Genomic DNA, 11,662 nt, shown 5'->3' on the forward strand with positions numbered 1-11,662 from the left:
TGCCCGGTCAAACCTCTTAGATAGCCCCTAGGGCAATGAATGCATGGCAGGAAGCAATTCCTGAGCTGGACTGACTGGATCACCTGGCGGGACTCTACAGAAAATGGATGTCTAGACTCCACGCCCACACTCCACGGCTCAGGGGACACCCAGCACTGCCATTTTCCCCAGCTCCTTGAGGATGGGGCAGACATTTAAAATGACAAGGGACCAGTGGACTTCCATGACCTTAAATTTCCTCAGAAGCCATTTCCTGCCAGCTAATTGCCTCTCTCTTCCTTAGATCTATAACAAGGGCACCAACCACTCTGGTTACTTTGGGCGTGAATGTAAATAACACAGGAAGTACTGGTGCGTGGTAGTTTCCTGTCACCTCCCCAGCCCATACTGATTTTCAGAGCTGCTGGAGAGGAAACATTTCTTTATTTTCTTTGTGTGGCATCAGGACACTGGATGAAGGATAAATTGGGATGGTTCGGGGAGCGAAGCCGTAGCCTATACAAAACACAGACCTGCCCCTCAAGAACAACCTGACTCCCGCCAGACCTGCCCCTTCAGAGAAGCCTTAACCCCCACAGATCTGTCACTCCAGAGAAGCATTAACCCCTACAGATCTGTCACTCCAGAGAAGCATTAACCACCTCTACAACACAGACTTGGCCCTCCAGAGCAGCCTGAGCCCCAGGCAGGCTTCTCCAGAGAAGCCTTAAAGCCCACCCCCAGATCTGCCCCTCCAGACAGCCTGAGCCCCAGTAGTGGCTTTGCTAACCCTTTCTCCTCTGAGGATGGCTTTGACCTCAATGTCCTGGAACTAGCCAGACTTCTTACTGGTCTACCCTCCCCCAAGCCTCCCACAGACACTAAGCCCCTCACCCTGTCAGGTGCCAGCACAGCTCAGCTTGGCTCTGTGTCATCAAGCCCTTCAAGAGCTGGGCATTAATTACCTGATAGAATTGTGGGGAGGCTATAATCTGTACCTGCTGATAAAGCACCTTTGAAGAGCAGTTTCTCTAGCCTCTGAGAGGCTGTCAAGCTTTTGGCAAGAACAAGTGGGTACCGGAAGGCCAGGCTAGGGGAGGGGAGGAAGGGGTGAGGCAGGGGTGCTCAGAGCTCAGAGACAAACAAACTAGTTTATGATTTCTCCCCTTGACATTCATTCAGCAAAGGCCACAAGAATTAGGTGCCTCGGCTTGCCAGAATCATGGGATATTCTGGCTTGGGGTGCTGCTGACTGTCCCAGCTAAGAGTGCTATATATTTGGTGTTCCACGCTCAGGTTGTTCAGTCATTAAAGTCCCTGAGCCATGGTGACATCAAGTCATAGCCGTAATATCCAATGTTTTGCAAGGTTGTTCTGAGGGGTGCAGGAGTTTATTTGTGTAAATTTCTTGGCACTGTCCTTGCTAGTATTACTATAACTTAAAGATAGCATTCTTGCCAGGTGGTGGTGGTGCATGCCTTTAAACCCAGCACTTGGGAGGCAGAGGCAGAGGCAGAGGCAGAGGCAGAGGCAGGCGGATTTCTGAGTTTGAGGCCAGCCTGGTCTACAGAGTGAGTTCCAGGACAGCCAGGGCTACACAGAGAAACCCTGACTCGAAAAAATAAAAACAACAACAAAAGACAGCATTCTTTCGTCCCTGCATGGTTAGAGCAGACACCAGGGTCCTGTCTCCTAATCCAGCATCTTTGTCTCATGATTGAGAAAACTGAGGCCGGAGCACGAACAGATCCCTGGCCAGGGCACTGTGTTTCTGAGTTTACAGAGCAGGCATGCTCACTGACTTCCCGAGCACTCCCCTGGGGAAAGTGGTATGTGCAGCTCAAAGCACAGTTCATACCACAGCACAACCAGGGGACACACAACTCAGGGTGTGCTTAAGAAACAGTCCACCACAGACCTGCAATGTGCTGCTGAGAGCCCTCCCTCTCTCTCCTCTCCATGCTGCAGAGTTAGAGCCTGGCCCCAGAGAGAACTGCTTTACTCCAGAACATTCTCTTAGTGCATTCAAACTGAGGCAATCACAGTGATACAGTGTATTTGAAAGACTTTCCATTGTTCTACAGTAATAGCATCCTCTGGATTTCACTGGACCCTCACAGAACTTTAAAAAATTACATTTAATGTGTGTGTGTGTGTGTGTGTGTGTGTGTGTGTGTTTGGTTCTCTCTTTCCACCATATGGGTCCTGGGGTTAAACTTAGGCTGTCAGGCTTGGCTGCAAGTGTGCTGACGCCCCGCCCCCTTCTTTTTCATCCTAACTCACCACAGCAGACACTATTGTCAGTCCTCTCAATAAAGGCCACTGAGGAACAGAGGTCAAGGAAACAAGACATTCAGCTCGGTTCCGACCCAGGCACCTAGGCTCTGTTTATTCTCCTTGTTTTAATGCTGTCTCGTGTATTTGAGGCACCCTGGCATTGTAGGATATGTTGATGTCCTCCTGGCCCCTGCTCCTTTGATGCTGGAAGTCTCCACAGTTGTGGAAGCCAAAAATGTCTGCAGACACTGGCAAATACAACACGAGGGGCAAAGCAGACCCTGGGTGGGAAGTGCCAGTCACATGCTAACCTGCCAAAAAGCACAGCATTGTTTTGAAAGTGCGCAGCTTCCAATCAGGGGAGTACTGTTTCTGCAGATCGCTTTCCAAAATGAATGGACACTGAGATCCAGATCCGCCTTGACTGCTCTTCGAGGTACCCGGGCACTTTATGGGCCATCGTGAGAACGCACTGATCAGAGCAATAACAGAGCTGGTCTGTGGGGACCAAGGACGGGTCGGGATGCTGGTCTGGGATTCCATATTTATAACTCTACAGCGGCTGTTCATTATTCTCTCTATCCTAAGATACACAATGCTCTTTGATTTACTGTCTCAGACTCGAGCTGCAACTTAAAACCAGTGCATGTGTGATAGAAATGCTTTTTTGTTCCCCTGAACACTATTACTCAATCAAACATGTTTCGCCGGTTTCGTAGACTCCAGAGTCCGGCCATGAGCCATGAGGGCTGAAGGCACGAACGGAGGAAGATCCAGAGGAGGAGCCCGGTGATCGCTTCCCCTGCACTAAGCATTGTTGCTCCTCCATTTTGCTTCCATTTCAGCCAGCATCCTCACCTGCTTCTGACGTCCAAGACTTCCAGGTAATGTGAACCTCACCCTTCCTAATTCCTTCTAGAAGTCTCTTAGTGTTTCAACCAAGAACTAGAGTGTTATGAGCATTTGGGCATTTTCTCCCTCATCATAGGTGAGATGCACTCCTGCTTTACAGATAACGTTCAGACAGGCGCTAAGCAGTCAGGCGAGCTACATGCCAAGGTGATTCACCCAAGGCCCTGCTTTCTGCTATGGTTGGGCTCTACGTGGTCAACAAAAGCTCATGCATTAAAGGCTTGATCCCAGTAAAATAATACAAAAATTTGATTCCTAGTGGACCAATCCATGACTGGATCATAGTTTACCAGGTTACTGGGATTTGAAAAAATGTTAGTAGCTTAGAAGCCAGTCACTGAGACCTGCTCTGAGGGGGCATCCTGTACACAGCCCCTTGCACCCTCCCTGATTCAGGCCCCCTCAAGGACGGCAGCTTTGCACCTCCGCACTCTTTGTCTACCATCTTCCTTGACATAGGCCCAGGAATGAGGGAGCCAGGCAGCCAGAGGCTGAAACCTTTGGAACTCAGAGTCAAGATGACTGGACTTCCTTTTTTTCCTCAGGTAAAACCCTAACAGCCCCTATAGGGGCAGCTCACAGCAAGGCTTCATCTATCCACCTGCTCTCTCCTGAGGCTGTCTGACCCTCACCCTCTCACGCAAGCTCCCAGGCCTGCCTCTGCTCTCACATCAGAAAATGGTCAGCAGCCTCTTCCTCTCCAAGGATGAGGAGCCTCACCCCACAGACGACACAGACATTGTGGGATTGCTGTTCCAGCATGCTCTACCAGTTCTTTAAGTCTTCACAGCCAAGCTCAGGACCCCCCCAACCAGCCCTGTGGCATGCAAGGGACTGTGGTGAGAGAGTTATAAGAACAGAGGAAAGGAGGTATGTCTCACTCACTCAGCCAGTCTCTCAAGGACGGCAGCTCTCGCTGAGAAGCTGTCGTGAGGACTGAGCAGACATAAAGTCTGTGGTTTATTTTCAAGACCTGTAGTGGGACTGAGCCTAGCCGCATGGTAGTGCAGACTCTGGCTCTGCACAGATTTGGGCCTTAAGCAAGTGATATTTGGTTGACTTGAAGGGATAACACATCATCATTATGGATCTGTGGGCCTTAAATGAGGTGATGTACCCACATTATCTGACGCTGCTGGGCATAGAGGGGGCATGAGGAACATTCTGTCCCTCCTACATGTGAGCATCAAGCATATAAAGGACAAAAGTCAATTTAACTGCCGTGGATGCAGCTCAGTGGGAGAATGCTTGACCAGGAGCATGTTGAATCCAATGCCAGGTTTCTGTCTTTTAAACACATGGATAATAAGTCCCATGCTATGCAGAGAAAATTTAGCCTGAAGTGAGCCCACCATTTGCTAGAGATCTTAAATCACCAGCAGTTGCCTTTGAATTTAATCATCTCTTCCTGGAAACTCCAAAGCAGGAAAAGAAGCTGTCACCCTGGGGGAAATGCCACCATGTGGCAGATCCTTTAAAGGAACACGGCTTTTCAGTCGGTGTTTCCGGTCTGCCACCATTCTCAGATGAGAGGCTCTGAAGAGGACAATGAAAACTACATGGGCGACGGTTTGAGAAGAGAAGCCCAAGGCAGGGATTCCTCGACTAGAAAAGGAGGAGGTAAGATGGTGGTAAATGCAAAGGTATTACATAGTGGAGGAAGGTGGGGGAGTCCCATGCCAGGGTCGTTAGAGTAAAGGAGCCCTGGGGACCCAGAGGGATCACATCCAAAAACATTTTAGGAGAAAGACTATACCAAGTACATACTTTATTAATAAGCATGATTAGCAGTGACAAATATGTTTTAGCTTGACTGCATCTTTCACTTTCTAAACATGCCCAGAAACTGCAAGGTAGATAGATGCGGCCCCGTTCCCCTTGTGTACAAGTCACTGATCTTGACCAGTTCACAGAGTTTGGGACTCTTAAGTTCAGCATCTCTTGAATACTCTTGACTAGAAAATGATGGGCAGACCTGGGCAGTACTTCCAAAGCTTTAGCTCAGCTTCTAAAACCCTTTCTTTCTTTCCTCATCTCTGGTGGCTTTCCTCTCCTCAGCCACTCTGAATTCCCCACTGGTTTTAAGCCATCATTTGCTGATTCACTAGAAAGACATAGAGCAGCTGGTACCTTCCAGGTTTGCTCTAAGCTAGGAATACGACCACAGTGATGAGGACCTGGGTCTCAAACTTGTAAAAAAAGAAGCCAGTTTTAGAGAAGGAAGCCTGGTTTGGGGAACATTTAGAGCAGTGGTTCTCAACCTTCCTAATGCTGTGACCATTTAATACAGTTAGTTCCTCATGATGTGGTGACCCTTAATCATAAAATTGCTTCACTGCTACTTTATAACTCTAATTTTGTTGTTATGAATCATAATGTAAATATCTGATGTGTGACTCCCAAAGGGGTCATGACCCGCAGGCTGAGAACAACTAATTTGGAGAAAACTACTCTGTGGAGATAAAAATTCATACAGCAAAGAGGTGAAAAATACAAAAAGCAAGCTACGAAGGAGGCTGAGGGCTTGCAGACACTGGCTTTTTGTTTTGTTTTTTTGTAGTACTGAGTATAGATTTGAGCCTTTCATATGCTAGGACAGTGCTCTACCAACAGCGTTCAAAGTGCATCATGAACATGCTTCTCTGCATAGGCTGGTGAAAAGGAGAAGCCCAAGAAGATCAGTGACTATGAGGCCATTGGCGGGCACGGAGTTCACGCTGGGATCACTCACGATCAGCGGCCTCAGTGCGGAGGAACTCTTGAGTCAACCACATCAACAAAGAAGCTCAGACAGAAAGGTAAAGAGGTGGTGACGGTTGGGTTAGGGTTTGCAGTGAGGGTGGGAACTCGGGAAATGATAGATAATAGACTCTCGAGCTTGAAGAGTGAGCAGCTAGCGCGCTGCCTGTAGGGTCCAGTCTCTGCTGACAAAACTTCCAGAGTAAACGGCTGGCATGATAACACTAAGGGGTCTGAAATAAAAATTTTTGAAGAAAAATGTTGTCATAAATAATACTGAAATTTCTCCTTCAGAATGCTACTGCAATCTAAGACAAGAAAAACATTATAGGACATACAGCATTATAGAAATATGTAAATGCACTCATGCACACACATGTACTTTTTAAAAAAAAGATGTAATCAATATCAGATATTTTTAGAGCAAACTTTTATAGTAACTAAACCCAGCAGTGTGCCAAGCACTAACCGCAGACCCTGGCCTGCTTAATAGATCTCTCTCCTGTAAAGCTGACAGCAGTCCAGGGTTACTGTTTATACTAGTGAGAGTTGAAAGGGCAGACACTGCTCACCTGCCAAGACATGATTCAGGCTGTCTTCTGTGTGGTGTGACAAAACACAGCATTCACAGGACACTTGTGCTCACCCCTGGCCCCTGCCACCATCCAGGGTGGAATTAGGAGAAAGCGTCCTGTTCAGTCCTCTGTAAAATGAATGGCTGTCTATGTAGACTCTCAATCTTTACATAATGGTTACTCTTGGTTGTCAACTGGACTACATTTGTAATTAACTAAAACTCAGGTTGCTGTGTTTTCTTAATCAGATTATTTGGGTAGCTAGACCCACCCTAAATCTGGACGATACTCAGTACAGCCCAGATAAAGGATGTAGAAGAAAGTTTTTGCTTGTTTGTCCTCACTCCCACTAGCAAGTTTATCTGTCTATCCTGTTCCTGCAGCTGGTAATATATTCAACCTCTTCAGAATTCCATTGTAGACTGAACTGAAATCCAGCAGCTCTACAGGAACCCTACAGGTTACCAGCAAAACACACACACACACACACACACACACACACACACACACACACACACACACACACGGGGGTTGGGAGAGAGGGAGAGGGAGGGAGAGGGAGAGGGAGTGGGTGGGAGGGAGGTAGGAGAGAGAGAGAGAGAGAGAGAGAGAGAGAGAGAGAGAGAGAGAGAGAGAGAGAATCTGTGTCTGTGCCCCAAGCTGGTTATTTTTTTTAGAGAACCCTGACTAATATACCCTATGAAGAATTCAGTGTAGCACGGATGATGGCTGGTGTCAGGAAGCAATATTACATGCTACTCATGGACCTTACATAAAAGATATAGCAGTTATTAATGCTATCTGCTTGGGGAATGACTGCCAAAGTAACAGCTCTGTTTTCACCAGGAAGGAAAGAAGAGAAACTTAAAAAATATTTGGGGCCATTCAGTTACTTGGTAAACACTGCTTTCAGAGGTCCATCTCTCAGCCAACGCTGTTTCTCAGTGGCTTCAAACTTGTTTCCCACAGCTTTATCGGAAATGATAGTGACTGGTTATGTGCCATCATAACTGATATGCCTTCATCAGTCATTTAAAGAGGTGATGTTTGGGAAACCAGTGCTGTTAAAGGCTTCTGCAAACGCTGTTGTCCCTCCTGTTGACTTCCTGTACTCAGTGATGTCCATGCTTGGAGATTCAGGACAGAAGTAGCCGACAACCACACAGGTTCTCTCACAGGGCTTCCATCAGTGAATGACCTCAGCAAACCCAGGAGCATAGGTAAGAGCTACTTGACCCAGGAAAGCCCCTATAGAAGCTGAGGCAAAGGCTGAGCAGTGCGGCTGGTGATGTGCCACACAGTATATTGCCTACTCTGACCAGAATCCTTTTCTCATAGCCTTAGGCTTCCTGGGTGAAGGTGACCTTCACTCTTTGCTCTAAAAAGCCCACTTATGCTATCTTGAGAGTGCAATCACATTCTGAAATGTGCTCCAGTTAGACTGGTCAATCTCACCCTTATCTACCTGTAGCCCTGGTTGTGGCAGTCCCCTGCCTAGATGGCTGTCTCGCCCACAGGACTGAGCTCACTCAAAGCCTGGATTGCATCTTATTCACCTTTCTATCCAGGGCATGGGCTCTGTTCCATTCTCCTCTGTTCCCATCATACTTAGCCTGGTGGTGCCTGAGGCTAAATAGTTGGAACACTGCAGTCATCCAATGCAATGTTTGAAGTTAATGTAAGAAGCAAGCAAGAGTTAACACATTAGATTTGCAAACCTTCACACCATGTTGGAATCCTGGTTCCATAGCTCATTTGGTGTCTGACTCGAGTCTTAGACTCTCACCTGGAAAAGGAGTATATGTGTCCTCCTTATGGGGTAAAGGCTTCACAAGACAGGACAGGCAAACTCCTCGGCACAGGCCTGGCATACACCAAGCAGCTAACAGTGGCTGCTACTGTGAACAGTAACTCTCCTGCTGCTGTAGGAAAACCAAATCGGCACCTCACAAGCATCCCACAGGGACCCCGTTAACTACATTAAATGAATGCTTAGTCTAGTGCTAGGTGTTGGCTGCAGACCAGATTCTTGGATTACAAGACCCATTAATCAAAATTACAATTTAGAAGTCAGAAGTTGTGACTTTCCTAAGTCCAGTTTTAATAATTCAACCCCGCCCCCATCCTTATGAATAAAGCAGATGAGAGAACGTAAGCAAGCACTGCCCACTCTATCCCAGAGGTTAATCAGAACTTTTAAACTCACCCCTCTTCCAACTGTCCTGCCAAAGCTACTCACGCAAGCAGTCAACTCTTTGGGTCTAGCTCGTCTTTGCTGTCAGCCTCTGGTGCGAAGTGATTAATGTACACAGAAAAAATAGAAAGGACTCAGACTGAGTCAACGCTTTTCTTGATCCCTCAATTACAATATCCTCTTTTGCAGTATATCCTTGTTGAACATTTGGAACGAATTAGGACTTTAAACTTCCAGATGTTCAAGCTACTACTGTAAATTTAAACTCATTAAAAAGGGGGCAGATTTACTACCTCTACTTAGTTTTGAAGTCTGTTGTTCACTCTGTCCAAGTAATTTATGGACACAAATACAGTGGCATGTAGTGTATTCTATTTATATAGTATTCACAGGGAGAAATCAGGGCATAAAAACAGGTCTGGAAATTAACTACCAATCTACAGATCAGACTTATTGTTCCTAAGTTAGTAATTATTTCCTGAAGCTGATCTAGGAGATATTTTTATGCTAATCTATACTAAAAATTACCTTGCTTTTTCTGGCCATAGAAAGCTGGCTAGCACAACATTTGACGATGGCAGGAGAACGTTGCACCCACTCTCATGAAATAAATGGCCCTGGACCCATAGCCCCCTTTGGCTGTCTTGGCAGTTGAACAAAGGCGGCGGCAGTTCTACATCCAGTCTGTAAAGCCTCAGAAGTTGCAGGCTCCAGCTTTTTTTTTTTTTTTTTTTCATTTTTCAAGGAGCCCATGTCAACTATAATGAGTGCATTTCTGATGCTGTGCTGAAAGCTGGCAATGGATGAAGCAAGAAGGTAAAAGGAGTCTATGTCCAAGGCAAATAGTTCCTTTATAAACCGTTAAGAATGAAGTGGCCTTCATAATCAATTTTAAGATCAAATGCCTGGGCTGAAGTACCTGGTTCTGGCACTCATTAGCTATAATTTGGGACAATTAATTTATCTCTGAACAGTTGCTTTCTCAACTGAAAAATGGGGCTAATACCTGCCCAAATTTTCCTGGGAAATAAATGAGATAATGAAGGTGCTTTGTCAGCTCCTAAGTATCGTATAAATATTAACAAACACTGAAAGACAGCTTTCCTGTGCCTGAAGTATCAGGCTAGTGTCAAGAAGTGCCCCCCCCCCCCACTCTGAAGAAATGAAAACAAACCAAATCCAGCTAAACTACTGCAGAGGGATGGTCTCCAGAGGAAGCCTCTTCGAACTCATACTACTACTGACCTCATGGAGTCTACGATGCAACAGAAATCACACACAAGCTTGGATAAAGGGTCTGTCCCCCTGTTTTACAGGGCCACCATCCTACAGGGTTCAGCTGTGTAATTTTCCTCCCAGAAGTGAGAGTAAATGTCAAGAGCAACAATTCCTGAGATTAAATGTTAATTCTTGAATATATTTCTTATGACATTTTGCAAGCTGTTTAGATACTTGTTCAAACTCACCAAGGTTTTCGTGGATTCTTTTTTCCCCCTTTGCTTTAACTTTAGTAAATCTAATCTACTGACGGTTTTTGTGGGCATGGTTATTTACAAGTACAGCTGAGGAGGCTGAGGAAATGGCTGGGTGGTCAAGAGAGCTTACTGCTCTTGCAGAAGACTAGGCCGTTCCCAGCACACACATATAGCAGCTCATGACCACCTGCTAACTCCAGCTTAAGGGCTTCTAACACCCTCAGGACTCCAAGGGCACCTGCATGCACACATGCACATATCCCCCCCCCCCCCAACACCATATCAATTTTAAATAAAAATAACATATTTAAAAAAATAAAAGATGGTTGTAATCTCATAGGCTAAATCTAGGTTGTAAGTTCTTTGGGTAAGTATACTTGGTTACTGCCAATACTTACTTGAGAAGCTTGGCAAATTTGTGACATAGCTAGCTATCACAGTTGCCGTTTTGTAACTACCTAGATTTAGGAAAAAAAAGATATTCTCATCTATGCAACCACCACAAACTTAAACCACTATCAAGGATCCATTTGTGAAAATCCTTTCTGTTTGTTGAAATTGGGTTTCACTATTGTAACCTTGGCTGGTTTCAAACTCCCAGCGATGCCCCCGCTTAAGATCCCCACGCACCACCACACCTGGCATGTAAACATCTCTTAACTGGGGTTTTGCCAGGGTGTAGCTCTGGCAGAATGTTTGCAGGGCAGGCATGAGGCTTTCACACTTTCCAAAGAGCCCCAAATTAGAGAATACACAAACATAAAAGATGGCACCTTTAAATGCTTCTGGACATGTGGTTGTAGTGTATTGAAAACAGGACCCATTTTGCAACTGTAGCTGTGTGGCTGTGTGTGTGTGTGTGTGTGTGTACGTGTTGGGGGGAGGGCATGGGAGACCTTGTTCTCTCCATCTAGGATAGTCAAATGATTTGCTTTGACAGTACATGGTATAAGTGATACTCTGTGAGTTCCTGGGTCCAGATTTTGAAGGTTTCTTTGCCATCTTGGTACACTAAAACCACAATGATGTAAGGTAAAGGACCACATGGAGAAACCTGGCCATCACACCCAGACCCCAGCAAGCCTGCCAACCAAAGGCACAAAGCCCACATAATATTTGCAAAGAATCATTTAACCAACCTCAAAACTATGAAAAATAAAATTGTTTGTTTAAGCCATTAAGTCTGGGCAGCAGTAGGTCATTGACAACAAATTACCTAATCCCCACAGCACAACCTTATGGTGGAGGAAACAGACTTGGGTTGGGTAATCTGCTAGTCATAACACTTGTATGAGTCCCAAGAACTAGATACATACAACAGGCCAACTCTGGTCTCCTTCACTGACACCTTGGACCAGTCAGTTCTCTGTTAAGGACAAAACTCTAACAACCTGAAGTAATTCCATCTTTGTATAACCTGTATAGGTAAAGTGTCCTTATTTCATACAAACACCAGGCTTGACCCAGTGTTGCAGTATATGCATCCAATTCTGCTGTCTGAAGCTCAAATA

General features: G+C 45.8%; 1 long non-coding RNA gene across 1 annotated transcript; it reads left to right on the plus strand.

Moving 5' to 3' along the window:
* Nucleotides 1-4,660: 4,660 nt before the first annotated feature.
* LOC127665730 (uncharacterized) lies at nt 4,661-10,110 on the plus strand. Its single transcript, XR_007973485.1, has 4 exons — nt 4,661-4,788; nt 5,819-5,966; nt 7,452-7,702; nt 9,225-10,110. It is a non-coding gene; the product is annotated as an uncharacterized LOC127665730 (long non-coding RNA).
* The last annotated feature ends 1,552 nt before the right edge of the window (nt 10,111-11,662 follow it).

The sequence above is a fragment of the Apodemus sylvaticus genome, chromosome 1, assembly GCF_947179515.1.
Source record: "Apodemus sylvaticus chromosome 1, mApoSyl1.1, whole genome shotgun sequence".
NCBI classification, from domain to species: domain Eukaryota; kingdom Metazoa; phylum Chordata; class Mammalia; order Rodentia; family Muridae; genus Apodemus; species Apodemus sylvaticus.